We start from the raw sequence: 17,959 nt of genomic DNA, 5'->3' as shown, positions 1-17,959 counted from the left end.
TTCCGCGCTTGCGAATCACAGACAGTTCTGAAAGTTAGCTAGGCCGAGAACGCCTAAAATTGATAAAACAAGGAAATTCTACTCACGATCAGCGCTTGACTTCATGTTTTTCACTCTGCTCGTGGCCATGTTTTGCTCGCAAATAGCAATGTCACGGATGTACTTGAATTTTTTCGAGCGCCAAATGCCATATCCAAACTTCAACAGATTTTAGCCACATCAAAGTTCAGAGCAAATAACGCCAACAGCAGCTAGAAATGTCTAGTCCATTGCACGTTTAAGCCCTAAATTGATGTGGCTTGAGCTTTTTGCTCTCTAAAGCAAGCACAACATTACCGCCACAGGGGAAACGGCCTACTATTACGGAGCTAAATGTCGACCCGTTTACGCAATTCAGGAATGTCTAAAGTCTAAAGTTTTCTTTTTTCTCGTCTAACCTCACTCAGAGTTCCACACGTAAGTTTCACGCGTGATACTCTCTCGATTAATACAGAACGTGGGTTCCAGATTCTCACGCAATATCTTTTTTCCTATCCTCGCGGTTCCTCGTGCCTTCAGCTATGTGACCCAGTCATGTGTTTGGTCTCGCGACCTTTGAGGCCTGAATGAGCTTATTTCCACTGTTCTGTGATTTCGTGTTCCCAGCCAAATTTAGCGCGTATTTGACCTGAGTTTACAACACATCATATTCCTTTTCTGCTGTTTTGTGATACATTTTTCCTGTTTCTCTCTGTCCTAGAATCCCAAAGAAGGCTTAAAGCTCTTTTAGGTACAGGTTTTGGACCTCCCTTAGACGTCCGCGAATGTGTTTCACGCGTGATACTCTCTCCATTTACACAGAATGTGGGTTGGAGATTTTCGAACGTTATCTTTTTTCCTCTCATCGCGGTTCCTCGGGCATTGAGCTTTAGGACCCAGGCGGGTTTCAGGTCTCGTGATCTCTAAGACCTGAATGAGCTGATTTCCCCTGTTGTCAGATTTTAACTTCCCAGCCACGTTTAGCGCCTATTTCACCATCCTTTACAACATGACATTCTTTTTCTTTTTCTGATACATTTTTGCTGTTTTTCTCTGTCCAGGAATCCCATGGAGGGCTTAAAGATTTTTTAGAAGATGCAGGTTTAGCACCTTCTTTAGACGTTCACGCCAGTGTTTCACGCGTTATTCTCTCCCGATCTACACAGAATGTGGAATGAAGAATTTCAAATGTTATCGTTTTTCCTCTCCTCACGCTTCCTCGCGTGTTAAGCTATGTGACCGAGTCGCGCTTTAGGTCTCGCGACCTTTGAGACCTGAATGAGCTGATTTCCCCTGTTTTCTGATTTTGCATTCCCAGCCACGTTTAGCGGATATTTAACGTTCATTTGGAAGATGACATTCTTTTTCTGTTCTTCTTTGATACATTTCTGCTGTTTTTCTCTGTCCAAGAATCCCATGGAGGGCGTAAAGATTTTTTAAAAGATGCAGATTTAGAACCTGCCCTAGACCACGCGTGAGAAATAAGGGTTGGAAATTTTCGAACGTTATCTTTTTTCCTTTCCTCACGCTTCCTTATCAAAAATATTCTAAGCTATATCAGTTTTCTCCCTTTTAATAAATTGTCGCGCAAATAACGATGCGGCACACTTGCATTTTCGGTCTCGTCGTCCTTATAATCCTTAACACTAGCAGGTGTAACCCTGCACAACACTTCCACGCGCGTGTTTTACGCCTGGATCTCACACGATTTAGTCAAAGAAAGGGTTGAAGTTTCGCGCCTATATCATTTCTTCCTGTTAATTTGCATGCTCGCGCGTTTAGCAATGTGGTGCAGTCGCGTTTTCGGTCTCTGCATACTTGAGTTCCTTAACAGAAGACAGTTTTGGCCTTTTTCTAAATCTTCGCCGTCCTCTGCAAAACAACAACGTTAAATGACGTAGTTTAAAGTTCTGCGAAGTCCGAGGAACGCGAACGTCGAAGGCTAATTTTTCGTATTTCCATTTGAATTTGAACACTGTCATTGAATGTTTAGCTGGAGCACGTTTCTAGAGCCATTGGTGTATTGAACAAGACAATTTCGAATTTTGCTGGTAAAACACAAATTCATTTTTGACAAGGAGTCGTCCTCGGCGTCGCCGTCGTCGTTGCTCCCCATCCATGTCTTCAAGACGGTAGTGTCGTCGGTGAATCATAATTGAAGTAACTCGCTTGGACTCTCTCGAAGTTTCAGGTTATCAGACTGAGGAGAAATTAAATCAGTCAAGAACATTACTCATAGCGTGTGGTTCCTCTAGCACTCGTCATAAAACAATGAAATATTCCTATATGCATTTCTTACCTAAAGTCAGGCTTAAAATCATACTGACGATCAAAGCTAGCATAGCGTCTCTTACGTGTCAAGTCCAAACCTGCAAGATAAAGTTAAAAAAGGCGTGGAGATGTTAGTGAACGTCATGGTACTGGAGAATGTATGATGAGGAAAGCACGGACTTATTATTAACTGGCCTTTTTTATTGATTATTTTGCATTTCTTTACACTGAACTGTAATTGCAAGCGAACAAACTATATTAGATTTAGAATATGCGCTGCACAAGGAGCATAACTGTGGAGGAATAATGAAGCAGATATATTAGCCTTTTATAGCAGTTCGAGACCTATGAATAATCTTCTAATTTGACAAACCTTGTTAAGTTGGCAAAAGACTTTTAAGAACAAAGAATGATGCATTCGAGCATTCGTGAAGGTTTTTGCTGGGTATGAGCCAAGAGCCATCAAAACAATCTAAAGCTAGTGGTCTGCATCGGCTTGGAACGAAGAGTTCTTGCTGTGATTTACGGCGAATGAAGTGAAGTCTAACGAGCTGAGAAATGAAAACTCACCTTCTCTGGCGATTGAAGAATAATGAAAAGTTAATCAGTCTTCAATGACCCAAAACTGAACAGGAACACTAGCAAAGAGGAATATCCAATATCCTGCAGAAGTTTAGCAGCAGTTTGCTCAAGGTTCGTCGTGTACTAGTAAAGAACTGACTGAAAAGCAATCAGATGTTGTGCTCTGTTCCTGCTGGCCGGAAATAATTTCCGTGATGTTGCAGTACACCTAACGGAAGGAAATCGCTAGCTAAATGTTAATTTTGAAATACACTTAACCTTGATCTTCTTGGTTCGGTAATTTTCTTTAGAAATGTTCCCCGCGGGTAAAAACGGGCGTGGGAGTTTAAAAAACATAGCTGAAAACGGGGGGAGGTCTCCTTTATGTGTGAACCTTGTTTCAAAAACGGACGATTTTCTCACGCTGCTGGGTGTGAAACACTTTGCAGATTTTCCATTCTGATAGATGCAGTAACAGGAAAACTGCAGCTGTGGCCTAAATTAGTATGTATAACAGTGTGACATGTGAACTGTGTGGGAAAGAGGACGGCTGTTTTCTTTGATTAGTACATCAGCTCACATCAATAGCTATCAATGAGGGCATAAGTTGCCATCAAAATGTCGTGGAGATTGCGTGTTTACTGCCCCAGCAGTCGCACGAAGCAACAATGATAATTATTAGAGAAGACAATTTTCGTGATGGAAACACTATCAAAATTCCTGTGGTCTATTATAGGGCTGGGTGAAACTTCATGTGAATCACTTGAGGCAATATTCATACGGTTGAAGAGTTTAAGGCACAAATGTTTTGTCTACTTATCTTTCCCGTACGAAAATAAGGAGCGAGACAAAATCCGGCAGCACAGCAGGCATGTTTTTGTGGATAAAGAATTGTACACACAACAACAAAAGTAAGGGAGGCTGTTATCGGTAAGCCGTGCGTAGCGTGCGCCACTAAACCGGGGACATGGGGATATAAATGTTAAATGTCAACTCAAGCGAGAACACTTTGGTCAATTACAGAGCAGACTCATCCTCCGAATCCCAGGGGCAGCTAGTCGGGACGACGCGATATTTTCAAGTGATAACTCTTGTTGTAAACTTTCGCCCGAAAATGTCGCACGGCCGGAAATATCGAGATTCCGACTAGAAATCTACTTAAATGTAACGATGAAGAGCAAATAGTAAGTACAATGATTTGCTATCTAGCCATGTGGATTTGCGTTATTCAGGGCACAGCACTGTTGTGTTTACTGAGGACATTGTAAATAAAAAACACATATTGCATATAAAACGGAAACTTTTTATAAAACCAGCAGTAAATCCATATTTCAGACTGATGACGAGGCAAGGCAACTTAAAGTAATTTATTTCACACAAAGCACTTGCTAAACTTGTCGTTTATTGGTGCGCAGGGTTCTGATAAACCTCAGTTATGATATAAACTGAAATCATTTTTACCTTTTAACACTAGGCTTTTGCCATTTTATCCCTGATCCAAAATTATATCAATATAAAGAAATTTTATCATGGTCTAGACTAAAGATGTTGTCAAGTGGTTATATTCTGCTCAATATAATGCAGACGTTTTTGAACTCAAATCAGCACCAGAAAAAACACCGAAATAAAATAGCTAATCATTTTGACCTATTACTTAAATTGTGTATTTTTCAAAGTTTTAAGATGTATTTACTGTCATACTATTCTCTACAAAGAAACTGAAATAAGAAACAAACAAACAAGCCCGAATGTTGTTTACGCCGTTCATCTCAAACATTGGGTTTTGAACGACAAACTTCTTTAATCTGCAAAACAAAATAAAAAACAGTTGAGTCCTTTACTCAACGGCAATCTTATCACCTTTTCATATTCATTAAAGGTACATAATTTCAATACTTTCATTAATGGACGGAAAACCCTTGTTAATTTTCTAGAAAAATCGAGGGGTATTTCTCGGGAAAAGGGAAAGAAAAGAGATGCTTATTTGAGTAACCGCAAGTAAAAAAAACACAGGGTATAATTTGAAAATAGACCTTAATTTAGGGACCAAACAGCAAGTGGTTCAGAAAACCAGAATCGCCGGCAACTTTCTTTGACCACTTACCAGAACAAGCCTTTGATTTGATATTCGGAATCTCTTCCATGAGTTTGGCAAAGTTATCCACCAGAATTACAGGGTTATTAGCACCTGCAATCTGATGAAGAGTCTCGAAGTTCATTCCTTTACCAATCCCCACTGCTTCTGTATAAATATCCTTTGCCTGTTAGAAAGGACAAAAGTTGTAGTGCACGCTGTAGATATGATTAGAAATAAAAAAGCTGGCTGGCAGGCGCACAAAGAGATGAAGAAAGATAAATGGATGATGTAGCAAAACACAGTAATGAACAGCACTGTACAGCACTGTCCCGCACAGCACAGCACAGCACAGCACAGCACAGTACAGCACAGTGCAGTGCAGCGCAGCACAGCACAGCACAGCACAGCAAAGCAAAGCAAAGCAAAGCAAAGCAAAGCACCGCACTACACAGCATAGCACTGCACAGCACTGCACAGCATTGCATTGCACTGCACAGCACCTCCCACACTGCACAGCACTGCATTGCACAGCACTGCACCGCATAGCACTACATAGCACTGCATAGCACCTCACAGCACTGCACTGCACTGCATAGGACTGCATAGCACTGCACAGCACTGCACAGCATTGCACCTCACAGCACCTCACAGCACCGCACTGCACTGCAGATACTCACCTTGAAATCTTTTGCAATTTCTTCAAAAAAATGCTGTAAAATTAAAGTTCTTTTTGGGATGAGTTGGTTTACCATCCGTAAAAATGAACAGGATATCTGGTTTGTCTGGTCTGTCTCCTCCTGCTTCGGTAAACAGCTCGTCCTTCGCCATTATCAGCGCCAGATCGGTGCGAGTTTTTTTTTCCAAGGCTATTGGCTCTTTGGCTATTTTCTGTAAAAGGGCAGCCTTATTCTGGTACTGGTTGAAGTTAAACACCAGGTTGGCCTTGTTGTGAAATGTGATTAAACCAAAGTGATCAGCTTCTGGTGAAGGATTGAACTCACCAGTCAGTTTCTTCAAGAATTCAATAGCTTTTTCCAGGTTCTTTCTTCCAACGCTGGCCGGTTTGTCGAGAATGATCCCAATGTCAAGTCCTGCAGTACAAGGAGGTGCTGTGGAGATAAAAGGTAATGGTGATTGTGGTTATAGAATGAATGAACGATTGAATGAATGAACTTTATCTAAGTGTCTGAGTATTTAGCTTAAATAACTAATTGTGGACACTCAAACAATAACAATAAAAATAAATGAATAAGAGATATAAATTTTTACACATGCTAAAATTGTTCTAAGGTAAGAACGTAAAACGTGTTAATGTATTTACAATCATGATAAAAGTGTTTGTGACTATATGTATATAAATTCCTTAAATAGTGCACACAACACACGTTGTGCACATGCCCTCAATGAAAACGATAAGGTCGTTTTGTCTAATGTTATTTTTAAAATTTTTCAGTGTCGAGATACTTGCCTAAGAATCTTATTGAACGTTTACGAGAGAAACATCTTCCGTGGGGACAGACAAATTTAGTTTCTCTAAGAGAGCTTTACATGAAGAAGGATAGATGTAGTCAAACAAAGCAATGTGCACCGTACTGTGGAGGGCAAGCCAAGGCAAAACAGTGCAATACAGTGTGAATGCAGAGCAATGCAGCATAGTATGTATGCACATACAGAGCAGTGGTTATCAAGTGAAGGTTAAACAAGATATGCTGAAGTATAAAAAAATGAAGCGTCTCTTATCAAATCACTTGCGCAAGTTTATTTATTACTAAAAACATTCCCAAAAAAATATCCGCTCCTCACGCTGACGCGAACCATATTTTACAACAAAACTATTTGAAAGTTTTGCCTTAGATTTAGAATTTTTTTAAATAAAAAATAACAACAGCAACCAGTTGCTCTCCAAAGAAGACGATGAAAGCTGGGGTTAAACCCATTTCAATAATGCATTGGCTATATATAACCCACTTGCTTCTCCCGACACTTCGACCATGTCATTCAACATCCCACAGAAATTAAATGTCATAAATGAGTGTTACCAATTATTTCCAATAATACTCACGGCAATTTACTTCATTACACGGGGCTGTCTTCTGGGCTGGTCCATCGCAGTTCTTTCCACCGTTAGATGGCGGGGGATTGGTGCAGGTTCTTGTTAGTGTCTGTGTTCCTCCTCCACACGTCACACTGCACTCCGAGCACGCCGACCAATCAGAATACCGTCCGTCAACGGCTGCAATATCAAAAGTATTGCGTCTTAATGCATGAAAAGAAACATAAAAATATCTCGGTGTTTTCAATTAATACAATTTCAAAGTTTGGTCTTCATTTAATGCTTCTTCCTTCCAACGTTGTCTTGATATTTCTTCAGTCAAATCACCCACTGCCTCGTTTCTCTATTTTCAGTTCACACTTTGACGTTGACTGTTACACGTAATCATCGATAAGGGCTAAAGAAAAAGAGAGTCCTCATTCATTTTAAAAGATACAATAGATTAAGATAAACTGAAGAGAGCCTGTAACTGTTCCAAAAAAATACTTACGACATTCTTGTTCGTTACAAGAAATTGTCTTTTCCGCTAGACCTAATCCGCTGCAGTCCTTTCCACCGTTGGATGGCGGGGGATTGGTGCAGGTTCTTGTGAGTGTCTGTATTCCTCCTGCACACGTCACACTGCACTCAGAAATCGACCAATCAGTGTAGCCGCCGTCAACAGCTAAAAGAAGGAAAGAATAATATTTGAAATCGAGCACGTTGCAAGAAAAGTAACCACGTTAACGCTATAAATTGGATACTTTTTCATCTTGACTGCGAGAACAACTTAAGTGGATTTATTTACAAAAGAATAACCTATTTAGATCGGACTTCTGAGTGACACTTATTATAATAACTTCAAATTTCCGATCCTCTCTGTAACCTGATAAATTTTTTTTTCTGCAGAAGCCTTTTCATTGGGTTGATTTTCAGTAGTTTGATGACCAACAGTCAAAATACCGAAATGTAAATCTTGGAATTTCCCGCTCTTACTTTCCTTGCATTTTATCAACTGGAAAACTATTTTTTACTCTCTAAAAGGGAGATAACTCTTCCCAAAGTGAAGCAATTTAAATTAACCAGCCTTTTGAGGTAAATTTCAGGAAAATTTAATATGAAAATAATTCATTGTAAGAACAAAAAAAAGCTAATGCAATTGATGTAAAAAGCACTTACGGCATTCTTGTTCATTGCATGGTTCTGTTTTTTCGTTTGGTTCACTGCAGTCTACACCGTTCAATGGCACACAGGTCCTTATAAATGTCTGTGTTCCTCCTCCACACGTCACACTGCACTCAGAACAAGCTGACCAATCAGAGTAGCCACCATCAAAGGCTGAAGTGAAGAAAAAATGTGTTATTTTCAATTTCAAAAATACTTATCGAATGTTACGATCACTGTTTGTATCTTTTTTTTTTTTATAAACGGGTGCAACGAGAGGCTTTGTAAAGACAGAGCATACATCAAGTGATCTGTTCTGGATTAGTTTTGGAAGGATGGTTAGGACACGAACATGACGGGAACGTCCAATGAAACAAAATGCAAACCTTTAACTTGGGAATCAGCTGAGTGTAAATGCAGTCTGCGAAAAGGCCTCATCGAAAAAGCTGAAAAGAAATATCAGAATATGTCACAATCTTATATTGAATTGGAAAATGTATACCTTCGTCTTAGTATGGCCGGGCTGCGGATTGTGTAAAACCATTCTCTTAAGTAAAGCAGTTTTGGGTCGTAATGGATACGGAAACACTTGAAATTGGCCATTTTTATGACTCCAAATCTCAAGAGATTTGTTTTTTTTTTTGTACTCAGGAGAGAGGGTGTTAGTGACTGTTTAACAGCGTTGGAGGGTACAACAGAAGGCGAGAGGGGGAACGAAGTCCCGGGGGGGTACGCCCTTATATGGACTATATAGGTATGTGCGGCCCCAAAGGGCATGGTTTTTCAGCCGTTCTGGTAATAAATAGGGTGTCGAGTTTGGCCATTTTGGTCTTAAATAGGGTATGGTTTTAGCACTCTGCTCTTGAATTAAGTATGTTTTTTAGAAGAAGCTACTTAAATTTTTTAAAATTTTTTAAAAATTTGTTCGATAAGACTAGCAACAAAAGCCCTTTATAAATTATGTTTAGCGCAACTGCGACAGCCACAACGGCCATATATAGGGTATCAAATTTGGTCAGGTCATAAATAGGGCATGGATAATTGCAGATTTTGGTCATAAATAGGGTGAGGGTTTTGGGAAGCGGGCTGCACACCCCCAGCTGATTATTCTGGGAGTACTCCCCCGGAACGAAATCCATTGTTGAGAAAGAGAAATATAAGGCAGGGTGGAAGAGCTGGCATGAAGCCAAGTCGACGGCGTGGAACAGGGAGGCTCGGTTTGAACACGTGACGGTCATATGCACATACTGACGTCACTAGAGAAGATGATCATGATTGGTCATTTTTGTAGGCAGGAGTTTACCTTGATCAGGCACGTTGTTTTTGTGGTAATATTTCATTGTTCCCAACATTACAAGGGCGTGATTTACATCAGAGAGAAAAATTAAATTCCTTCCAGTAATCTGTTCCCTGATAACGTTTGCAGTTATTAGGTGAAACCGGTCAGAAAAATAACATCAATGAACAAGATTCCTTATTGTTTGACTCACACCCCTAGTCTCTCAATAGATTATGCACACTCCATACCTGAAGACAGGCCCAAAATGATGACAAACACAACCTTCAAAGATTCCATTGCGTAAGAACTCCAAATCTGTAAGGAAAAAAATAGGAAAAAAATGCTCACATGACGTTAACGATGAATGCTATAAGTCAATGCAGGGTGCATGATGTTTAGAGCCGTTACTCATCAGCCCTTTCGTTTAATAATATGCAACTATGTGGCATTTCTCAACAACTACGTCGACACAGCCTAGTAGCTTTCAGCTTGCTCTAATCATTCTTGCCGTTACACACCAACAGCCTTCCCTAATGTCTAAGAGCTCCGTTGTTTTCTTTGAAAGTTTCTCTTGAAAGCAGCACTGGAGCATGCTTTTATTCAATGTTCTTGTATTCTAAGCGCCTTTAGAAGTGCAGTTTTTGACGTATTAGGTGCTGCTGTCGAGGGGAACTTTAATCGAAAAACAGTGGCGCTCTTGAACATTCGTAAACACTTCTTGGGCGTATCGGGCAGGAGTGATCAAATCTTCTCAAAAGCTACTGGGCTGTATCGATATAGAAAACAATGCCTTCGGTTGTCTTTAGCTGCGATTTACAAATCACACGGTTGACCTTTCACTACAGTAATAAAGTTTGCTTTGGAGAGAAAACATGATAGTCACTCACTTCAGTCATCCCTAGATCTAAAAATCAAAAAATTAAACAGACGATTACAACTGTGAAGACAACTCACCTTCCAAGGCAATTGAAGGAATGGAAATCAATCGTGACTTGAAAAGGACAGTAATAGCGATGGTAACTGAGAGGAATATCCAAGTCGTCACTTTACGAAACGCACTGCAGAAAGTCCAGTTGCGCACTACGGTCGATAGAGTTGATTTATGATACAAAATGATAAAAAATAAACAATTTACACTGATTGTGTATTGTTCCTATTGGCCAGGTGCTGATGAGCTAATTTCGTGGTGAAGCCAAATGAAGGAGATAACTTTCTAAGTGTTAATAACTATAGTTATTGTGATAAGCTGTGGGCAAGGTTCAATGATTTTCTATCCCACGCAAAGGCGCCAGTCCGAATTTTCTTTTATGTTTGGGAGGCAAAGCGAGAAGCCATTAATGGACGAATTTCCTTCGGGTGTGATTATTCAAGTGAATATATGAAAGATTATATATTTGAACTGCGAAGAAGGATATGAAGACATATTTGATCATCGCAATTATATACACAGCTTAAGTAGCTGTGAAATTAAACTCTGCAAGCTGTATAAATGGACAATTTTCCATCGCGAGTGATTACTGTTAGAAACGTTTCGCCGGTTTTTCATTCGGTTGGTTAGCTTTAGCAGCATACTGATTTAATTTTTGTCTTTAATCAAGATTTCACTCACATTGCGATAAAAGCGATAGAGAAAATTAGGACATCACTTGCTATCAACAGGCAGGGGAATTGTGTTTACCGGGCCGGGATGCCCCCGCAATAAGTGGAAACAAATGAAAATTGTCAACAAGACCATGAAACTACAAAAATGTGTCAGGAACTCTAAAGCTCATCGAAATTTCAGCTTTACTAAAACTTCTGTGTTCGATCTCTGGACTCGATGAGGTTTCCATATGTAGTTTTTGGGACAAAATTAATGGTTTTGGTTCAAATGATTGCAATTCTTACTTTCATCGAAGCGCGACCATTAACATTCCGAGTTTTGGAAACACGACAAGCAACAATTTGATGAATAGAATTATCGCAGCTGGCGGTATACTTCGTTGAGTGATATTCTAAGACATAAAAAAGCGGATTTTCCTTTATGTTTGGGAGGCAAAGCGAGAAGCCATAAACGTCCGATTTTCCCTCGGGTGTAATTATTTTTAGAAACGTTTTCTAGAGCTCCAAGACATCTCGCCTTAACCACGCCATAAGGAAATGCTATACGTAGTAAGTGAGTCTCTAATTTTTTGTCTCTTAAAAACTGCAAGAAATTAATAAAACAGTTAGTGACACACTGTGGAATTCTCTTCTTCTCTGACCGTGTTACCTTGCTCAGTCTCTGGCTAACAGCTAAGGACTATTTAACAATTAGACCTGTAGCCCGCAAGGGCTACGGGTCAATAGCCCATGAGGCGAAGCCGAATGGGCTATTGACCCGTGGCCCTTGAGGGCGAGGGGTCTAATTGTTTTAGTATCACCCAACTAGTCGGACAGAAAAGGTAATAATAAAGTTAGCAAATGCAAGTTGAAGAAATATTTATTTGGGAATAAAACGAAAGAAAGCGTCACGATCGATAGCGCCAATTTCGCTACTCGATGACTATTACTAATAGTCCCCTAGTAGCGTAGCCAATCAAAATGCAGGATTTGCATTAGTTCACTAGTTGGGTGATACTAATATGTGCATATTTTTGGAGTATTCTACTGACTTAGATACACACCCTAAACATCGCCTGAAGCTATTTCTGTGTCTCCGAAAGCCACCAAGGTCCTAAATTTCCAAAAGCATTTAAAATTGGAGTTGTGTTTAAGACCAGATAATTGAATTTCTTTTTCTTTCTCTAATACATGGAGTTTTTGAATCTCCCCACATTCCTGTTTTTCTCGGTGCTATTAAATTACATAAGTTGTATGCTCCGTTGGCGAAACAAGACGAATTAAAAGATAAATACTGACAATAAAACTGGTTATTGATTCTATCTTGTGTCTTTAATAAACGAAATTATTATGTCGCACTGATAATTGTTGATTTGTGAAATGAAAATATCACAGGGATTGCGCAAGGTATTACGTATTTTAAGCAGAATTTGTTCTTCAACTCTACTGCATGGCGGAGAAACGTTCCCTTTAAATCAAGGTGTGGCCGTCATGTGTATATTTTTGGAGCATCACACGATTGCCGTTCTTAATTTCAGTTACAAGGTCTTGCAATTTTCCAGTTGCAGAGAAAAGCAAACATCATTGTAATATAAGAACCTTGTAATGTTGGTTATATATCGTACCGAAGTGTTATCAAACCCACAACCCGTTAAGTGGGAACACGAAGATAATTGTTCTCTCTTTTTTATCGTAACATTTTTGTTATTCAGTTTTACTTCAAGAGTGATCTCCTTCCTTTGATTAAATTGCGTCAGAAAACACCAGTCTGCTCTGTTCCTACCACTGTTATACAATCGCCTGAACTGTCATAAGAATATTAACAAAACTAGAGACAGGAGATTTTATGCAATTGTGAGGCGAGCTGCTGTTTTTGAGAAAAATAAATTTAAGGAATAGTTAGTATATGGAGGTATATAGAGTCATCATGATAACTTACTTTCCGTTTTCAAGGTATCAGTATATACACAAAAATTGACCATTTTTTTCAAACAAAATTATTTTTAGCTTTTTCAGATAGATCTTATTGAGAGCTTTCATTTAAAAAAGTGCTCCGGAAAGTAGTGATTCCTAACAAAATTATAAACAAAAAACGTTTCTTTCCGTAAATTATCTCTAACACTAAGTTCACACTGGACGAGATTATTACGGACTCGTAAATGTTTCCGGATTCATCAAGTTTACGGTATTCGGATTAGTAGGCGTTTGCAGTGAAAGGATATTCGAATTCCCAACCGTTTACACACGACGATAACTCGCTGGAACATCATGTGACGGAATGGTTAACAAGGTGTTCGCTGCCTCGATAACGAGAAACAAAATGCCGCCAAAAAGAAGGCTAAGGGTTTTTATAACAGTTTTATATCTTGATATCCACAGAAAAACTACCAAGCTACTAAATAAGAAGTTTTAGACCAGGAAAGTTGCACTTTGTTTTAAAATGGCAGCCATATTAGATTAAGATGGCTGTTAATTTATATGATGCTCTTTTTAACTGGTGAAAAAGATGGGATTCTAACATCGAGAGATGAAGTTCCAGGTGGGAGGACACTGTCTTGATTTAAAGACAAAAGTAACAAGGTACTAAGAGAAACCTTATTGCACCTGAGGTGTTAGACGTTGCTTCAAGATGGCCGCCATATTACACTAACATGGCCGATGTTTGATATCATTCTCTTTTTCACCCGTTGAAGAGATGGAAGTCTACCATCGAGAGATGAAGTTTTAGGTGATAGTGTTATATCTTGATATCCACAGAAAAACTACAAAGCTACTACATAAAAAGTTATTAGACAGAAGAAGTTGGTCTTCCTTTCAAAATGGTAGACATAATAGATTAAGATGGCTCATGACGGGACGAACGGGGCCCGAGGGGGTGGACTGCCAGCGGCACATCCCCACCAAGAAATTCCCAAAGCACCCCCCCTCCCCGGGGAACGGGGCTTCTACTGTAAGTACCGCAGAGAAATGGTAGGAAATTTTCCTAGCATTCCTTACATACTCTCACTAGGGTTCTTCAACTTGCGGCCAAGGAAGGCGTCATAATCTGTTTCAGTGACATGCCGATGATATTAAATAAAAAATAAACCAGAAAGGGCCGATGGTATATGAGACAAGCTTTAAAATGAAGTCACGATATTAATAGTGCTTTTAAAGTAAATAGTGCGTTCGAGTCATTCCCGATACTTTCAAATGATGGCGGACTCCACCGACGCCAATAATCTGAACAAAACAAGGTCATTAAGGTCACCCATGTGCCTGCAACATAAATTTGAACCCGAACGAAGAATTTCAAAACGATTTATAAGAACTGAGTGTTTTGACGAATTGCACCAACAGCCTTAAAGGAATACAGCCCTGTTCTCCTAGAATTAAAAAACCAAAAACCAAAAACAAAAACACCAGGAAGAGATACTTAAAGTAGAAGTCGTTTGCGTCCCCTCATGGGGCGAGAGATTCTCGCCCATATCAACTTTCTTTTCTCTCGTAAGTTCTCGCGCGCTCAGAGATGCACCACAATCACGTTTTATGTGCCGGGATCCCAAGCAATGCCTACCTAACTTTTTAAAGATGCTACTTTCAGCCTTCCCCTAAATCTACACACGTGTATTTCACTTGTGGAAGTCTTTCGATTTGAAGATTGCTTGGGTGAGAGATTCTCGCCCATATCAACTTTCTTATCTCTCGTAAGTTCTCGCGCGCTAAGAAATGCGCCATACTCGCGTTTTAGGTGCTGGGATCCCAACCTATGGCTACCTAACTTTTTAAAGATGCTACTTTTAGCCCTCCCCCAAATCTACACAAGTGTATTTCACTTGTGGAAAACTATCGATTTGCACAGTTCTTGGGTTGAACATTCTCGCCCATCTCAACTTTCTTTTCTCTCGTGAGTACTGTAGCGTTTAGAGATGCGCCACACCCGCGTTTTAGGTGCCAGGATCTCAGCCAATGCTTACCTATCTTTTTAAAGATGCTACTTTTAGCCCTCCCCCAAATCTACACACGTGTATTTCACTTGTGGAAAACTATCGATGTGAAGAGTGCTTGGGGGACAGATTCTCGCCCGTATGAACTTTCTTTGCTCTCCTAAGTTTTTGCGCGTTAAAAGATGCGCCACACTCGCTTTTCAAGTGCCGGGATCCCAACCACTGCTTACCTAACTTTTTAAAGATGCTACTTTTAGCCCTCCCCCAAATCTACACACGTGTATTTCATTTGTAAAAAACTATCGATTCGCACAGTGTTTGGGTTGAACATTCTCGCCCATATCAACTTTCTTTTCTCTCGTAAATACTTTCGCGTTTAGACATGCGCCACACACGCGTTTTTGGTGCCAGGATCCAAACCAATGGTTACTTAACTTTTTAAAGATGCTAGTTTTAGCCCTCTTCCAAATCTCCAACCTTTATCTCACTTGTGGAAGTCTATCGATTTGGACAATGCTTGGGTGAGAGATTGTCGCCGCTATTAACTTTGTTTGCTCTTGTAAGTTCTCGCGCGTTTCGAGATTCACCACACGTGCGTATTAAGTGCAGGGATCCCAACCAATGCTTACGTAATTTCTTAAAATATGAAGACAAGCAATAAACTGCAAGGCTGATACTACGTGAAAAACGTTTCGAGACACCAACATGACAAGAACCGATAAAGTAGGATCGCAACAGTGGACAGCTGTTTCGCCCTTCTTGGGGCTCGTCAGCACTGTGTAGCGAAGATATGTAACGCCAGCCCAACAGCCAACGCACATAAATTGCAAAATGACCCGTGCACTATATCAAGTTTCGTACTTTGAACTCACTTGCGCCTCGAAACACGCGTTGCCACATCACATGTTTCGGGGCGCAAGGAGACAAAGTGTCAAGATTGGTGTCTCGAAAAACAAAAGAATAAATGTGGCTGGACAAGGCCAGCCTAAACATTTAAACATTCAACCGCATGGCCAGTACCATGCTTAAAAAACGCAGCGTATCGGATCTAAATAGACCTACGGTCCGAAAATACATAAATGAGAAACCATAAACTGCAAGGGACCGCATACGATAAACGCTGCCAACGTAGGATCTACAAGAGATCTGATCAGCCAAAAAATGTATGAAGACAAGCAATAAACTGCAAGGCTGATACTACGTGAAAAACGTTTCGAGACACCAACATGACAAGAACCGGTAAAGTAGGATCGCAACAGTGGACAGCTGTTTCGCCCTTCTTGGGGCTCGTCAGCACTGTGTAGCGAAGATATGTAACGCCAGCCCAACAGCCAACGCACATAAATTGCAAAATGACCCGTGCACTATATCAAGTTCCGTACTTTGAACTCACTTGCGCCCCGAAACACGCGTTGCCACATCACATGTTTCGGGGCGCAACCAATGCTTAGCTAACTTTTTAAGGATGCTAGTTTTAGCCCTCTTCGAAATCTCCAACGTTTATTTCACTTGTGGAAGGCTATCGATTTGGACAGTGCTTGGTTGAGAGATTCTCGCCCCTATCATCTTTCTTCTCTCTCGTAAGGTCTCACGCGTTTAGGTATGCGCCACACTCGCGTTTTAGGTGCAGGGATCCCAGCTAATGCTTACCTAGCTTTTTAAAGATGTTGCTTTTAGCCCTGCCCGAAATCTACACAAGTGTATTTCACCTGTGGAAAACTATCGATTTGCACAGCGCTTGGGGAAACGATTCTCGCCCATATCAACTTTCTTTTCTCTCGTAAGTTCTCGCGCGCTTAGAGATGCTCCACACTCGCGTTTTAGGTGCAGGGATCCCAACCGATGCTTACCTAACTTTTTAAGGATGCTGCTTTTAGCCCTCCCCCAAATCTACACACGTGTATTTTACTTGGAAAGAACTATCGATTTGCACAGTGTTTTGGATGGACATTGTCGCCCATATCAACTTTCTTTTTTCTGGTAAGTTCTCGCGCGTTTAGAGATGCTCCACACTCGCGTTTTAGGTGGCGGGATCTTAACCAATGCTTACCTAACATTTTAAAGATTCTACTTTTAGCCCTCCCCCAAATCTACACACGTGTATTGCACTTGTGGAAAACTATCTATTTGCACAGTGCTTGGGTAAGAGATTTTCGACTATTTCAACTTTCATTTTTCTTGTAAGTTCTCGCGCGTTTAGAGATGCGCCACACTCGCATTTTATGTGCAGGGATCCCAACCAATGCTTATCTAACATTTTAAAGGTGCTACTTTTAGCCCTCCCCCAAATGTACACCCTTGTCTTTGACTTGTGGAAGTCTATTGATTTGGATAGTGCTTGGGAAAGAATTCTCGCCTATGTCAACTTTCTTTTCTCTCGTAAGTTCTCGCGCGTTTAGAGAGGCGCCACACTCGCGGTTTTTGTTTCGGAATCCTATACTATGTTTACTGAACTTTTAAAAGATGCTAGATTTGGCCCTTTCTTAAATCTGCACACGTGTATTTCACTTGTGGAAGTCTGTCGCTTTGGACAATGCCTGGGTTAAAGATTCTCGCCCATTTATACCTTTTTTTTTTACTCTCGTGTTTCGCGCGTTTAGCGATGCGCAAACTCGCCTTTTTGGTTTGGAGATCCCAAACTATGGTTCCGGGCTCTTTAAAAATGCTAGTTTTGGCCCTTCCCCAAATCTACACAAACGTATTTCACTTGTGGAAGTCTATCGATTTGGACAGTTCTTAAGTTGGAGATTCTCGCCTATATCAACTTTCTTTTCTCTCGAAAGTTCTCGCGCGTCTGGAGATGCGCCACACTCGCGTTTTAGGTGTGGGGATCCCAACCAGTGCTTACCTAACTTTTTAAAGATATTACTTTTAGCCCTCCCGCAAATCTACACACGTGTATTTCTCTTGTGGAAATCTATCGATTTGGACAGTGCTCAAAGTCGCCGAGACCAGGCTACGCGCAGCGTGATTTTGACCAGCTTTGGGTCGATTTCCAGTATTTTGGGCGATATTTAAGAGCTCCAGGGACTCTACACTAATTCGAGAAG

At 40.5% G+C, this 17,959-nt stretch overlaps 1 long non-coding RNA gene and 1 pseudogene across 3 annotated transcripts; both read right to left on the bottom strand.

Moving 5' to 3' along the window:
* Positions 1–416: 416 nt before the first annotated feature.
* LOC149114561 (uncharacterized) lies at positions 417–3,084 on the bottom strand. Of its 2 annotated transcripts, none has more exons than XR_016206506.1 (3): positions 2,860–3,084; positions 2,318–2,387; positions 417–2,218 (listed from the first exon to the last, which is right to left on the bottom strand). It is a non-coding gene; the product is annotated as an uncharacterized LOC149114561 (long non-coding RNA). The 2 variants fall into 2 exon arrangements; XR_016206507.1 differs by lacking the exon at positions 2,860–3,084 and adding an exon at positions 2,663–2,849.
* A 1,150-nt stretch (positions 3,085–4,234) lies between these two features.
* On the bottom strand, positions 4,235–10,516 carry LOC149114560 (uncharacterized; annotated as a pseudogene). Its single transcript, XR_016206505.1, has 9 exons — positions 10,357–10,516; positions 9,651–9,717; positions 8,510–8,569; positions 8,139–8,297; positions 7,471–7,644; positions 6,990–7,160; positions 5,605–6,036; positions 4,955–5,111; positions 4,235–4,655 (listed from the first exon to the last, which is right to left on the bottom strand). The product of XR_016206505.1 is annotated as an uncharacterized LOC149114560 (transcript).
* Between the last annotated feature and the right edge of the window lie 7,443 nt (positions 10,517–17,959).

Source organism: Orbicella faveolata, unplaced genomic scaffold, assembly GCF_042242905.1.
Source record: "Orbicella faveolata isolate gen_17 unplaced genomic scaffold, um_ofav_v1 contig_14, whole genome shotgun sequence".
Classification (NCBI taxonomy): Eukaryota; Metazoa; Cnidaria; class Anthozoa; order Scleractinia; family Merulinidae; genus Orbicella; species Orbicella faveolata.
This window is presented reverse-complemented; position numbering and strand designations above follow the sequence as displayed.